Source organism: Dipodomys spectabilis, unplaced genomic scaffold, assembly GCF_019054845.1.
Source record: "Dipodomys spectabilis isolate Male_0828 unplaced genomic scaffold, ASM1905484v1 ptg000312l, whole genome shotgun sequence".
NCBI classification, from domain to species: Eukaryota; Metazoa; Chordata; class Mammalia; order Rodentia; family Heteromyidae; genus Dipodomys; species Dipodomys spectabilis.
This window is the reverse complement of record NW_024870989.1, coordinates 86,059-89,415: the sequence shown is the minus strand read 5'-3', so window position 1 is coordinate 89,415 and position 3,357 is coordinate 86,059. Positions and strand designations below refer to the sequence as shown.

The 3,357-nt window shown below is 34.0% G+C and overlaps 1 pseudogene; it reads left to right on the top strand.

Annotated features, from left to right (window-relative positions):
- The first annotated feature begins 2,928 nt into the window (after positions 1–2,928).
- Positions 2,929–3,028, top strand: LOC122127815 (annotated as a pseudogene).
- The last annotated feature ends 329 nt before the right edge of the window (positions 3,029–3,357 follow it).

Genomic DNA, 3,357 nt, shown 5'->3' with positions numbered 1-3,357 from the left:
ATAGGATAATTTTTTCTACTACCTATAAGTTTTGGAAAAAGAAGAAAACTAATATTTACTACTATAAAGGAATATGATAGAAACAGAAGACAGACTTTATGTTTGTCACATCTCTCATCAGTACCCATATTCAAGACTTAAAGTCATATTTCTTACTATGTTAGACAGATAGGGAAAATATATGATAAGGCAACACATGATAAGGCAACTATTAGTGACTTTTTAAAATGTACCTTCTTATGTGATGAAATTTACTTTATTAGCTAAATATGGGAGGCTGATCTATTTAACACATTTCTGGAAGGCACCTACTGACCAACACAAATGGTGGAGGGTACTATTTCTACACTTTAATGAATGGTTGAACTTGTTTGGTATTAGTGCTGGGTACGTAAATCAACTCTATTGTAACTTGCTCCCTACCCTTGAAAACCTTGTAATGTCACTATCATCTACTTGTCAAGTGTTATTTTGGTGAATATGATTTTTAAAAGTTTATTTGAAAGGGAATATACTTTCAGGAGATTAAATGTAGGTTATATTGGTTTGAGAATGACAACATTTTTATACTACAGACCAAGATTTACTGAAGTAACAGTATTTTGAAGCACTAAGGGTCTTCTCAATTAATGTATTTCTAAATTATATTTGACCTCTAAATCAAGTTTTCCTAGTCTTGGTATACCAATTATGGATCTATCATTCCAGAAACTATTTTTTTTGACTGCACTGAAATCTTTCATTAATCATTAGGAGAGGGGTATTAAAAATAACCTTGTACATTTGTGATTTTATTCACTCATATAGGCTGGTCATCTGTAAATTGAAAGTTTGAATTACAGTACTTTCTCTCAGATTTTGTGATCTCATCTTTCATTTTAAGTTGCCTTGCATTTCACAATTGATTACTGCTAATTCTTGTAAGGAATTGGGACCCTGAAATATTATAGGAAATGAGAAATTGAGATGAGTCTTCAATTATTTTCTGTTGGCATGTTGCATGGGCCTATGTGAGAAGTCATGCCCTTGTTATCTGATGATGCAGATAACTGGGACCTGGTATCCTAGGACCCGTGGGTCCTGCAGAAGAATAATAGATTTTAGACATCATATCAGAAAAATTTGGGTATAATCAGTAAGAATGCTTCAGAAATATGGAGAAAAACACTTTGGGACCAGCGACTTAAAACAATAAACAGAGCATCAGAATAAATCGCTTATAGATTAGTAGAAAACAATACTGTTATTTTACCATGTGAATTCAGAAGACCATGAACACTTAGAAGGAATCACAAGTTTATACAGAAGATATTGCATTGATGCTGTTTATATTCTAATATATATTCTAAACCTAATTATTTATATTCTAATCTATTTATGGGAATAAATGTCAATATATTTGTCAAATTATCAATTCTAGTAAGATTCACTGTAGGAAATTTAAAATCAGCACATATAAATATAAAATATATAAGTATATATAATATGAAAATTGTTTTGCATTGTTGTGTTCTGTTTAGAGAATCAAAGGCAACTCTGTTTTAAAGTATTATTCCATTATCTCTACCTCAGTTTTTGGTAGAGTTAGACTTAAAGATTTATCATATGTAGATTTACAGCCTAGAGGCAAGAGGAAATACTGTGATTAAAACATTACCAATTTAAGGTCTAATATCGAGGAGAAAGATATGGACTTCTTCAGGAGCTATGGAAATATTTGGTGATAGAATGTCAGTACTGTAAGTTCCTGCTTGGTTGGATAATAGGCCAGGACAGTAGGTAATCATGCATATGAACAATTTTTTCACTTTCTTGGCTTTAGCTACTTTTGAAATAACTATAATAAACAATAATATTTTGATAAAATACCTTCCATTCTGAACAATTCTGTCTGAACTGTTTCTCTATATATGATCCCTTGTAACTAAGATTATTTTTGTTCCAGTAAGACAATCTATGCTGTCAGGGTAAGATATTCTGGTTGGTCTGTTCCTACATGGAAGAAGGGTAAAGGTTCAGTGTCAGTGTCTAGTGTGTTGGGGTCCCTGGGTAAGGGTCACGAAATCACCAGGACAAAGGGGATGCAGAGTGCAAACAGCAATTGCCACTGCATGTTGTGCTTTATTGTTAGTGGGTATTTAAAGACAAGCAAGCATAATCTTTGCCAAGATTTGGTCAGAAAACACTCACACAAAAAATTTCCACAGATACATTTTTACTTAACCTATGAGACAATGTCTAGGTATATTATTATCTAAACTATTTTAGAGGAAGCTAAAATCACTTCTCCAATCTCAGGAAAATGCTTGACCAGCTGTTCATCTATGCTTAAGCAAGCAGAAGAGCCACTTGCTCAGCTCCCAGGAGTCTGTGACATGTGTTTTGAGATAGAGAGAGAGAACATTTTCCCTCTCTAGCCTGGCGTTCCAAGAGCTTTCCTAATCCCAAACACAGTCCTCAGATAATCCCGAGCCTGGAGCCTGCATCATTCTGCCCCCTTCAACATAGACCCTGAGTCTTCACAGTTCGGGTAGACATTTGTCCCAGCAAGACCTCACTTGGGAAATTTTAAGCTGCAGAAAGAAGTAGCACTTAAGCAAGGCTTACTTTGAATCCATTAGCTCCACACAGCTAACTCAGTTGATAAATAAGTACTTGAAAAGCCACCACCTTTGGACTTAGATGTAAAGGCTTCAAGTTATGATCAAATTTAAAATGAAAATGACAAAATAGTCATTGATAAAAAATTGTAAATGTGAGCAATCGACCAAACTATATAAGTTTTTTCCACTATACACATAATTTTAGAGAAATAAGATCAATAGCATTTTTAGGAACAATAAGAGTTCCTTGTTACAAACAGGCAACCATGGATATATGCCTGTATAAAGGTTGCATCATTACGTACTTAAATTTAGAGGAGACTACATGCTTCAGCAGCAGGTCTACCCAAATTACAACAATACAGAGTTTAACATGGCACTTGCACAAGGATGATATGAAAATTAGTGAAGTATTCCATATTAAAGTAAGATATGGCTGTTGATTTGTATTGTGAAAAAAATTTGTAGGGACACAAAAGATGGACTGGCATTTTTGAAATTTAAGAAACTTAACCAAACCATTATGACTTAGGAGAACAATTTGTACAGCCTTCGACAATTTCAAAGAGGTAGTGATACATACTTATCCTTTTGGAAATATCAAATGCAGTTTCTTCCAAGTTGTTCTTTAGACCTGGTTTGATATAATGGTTCAACAGAAGGAGATACAGAGAATCATTGCTATTTCTATTCCCAGCAGCAAGATGCAAGGGGGTCAAGAGGCCTTTAGTTTGGGGATTGGTATCTGCAACAT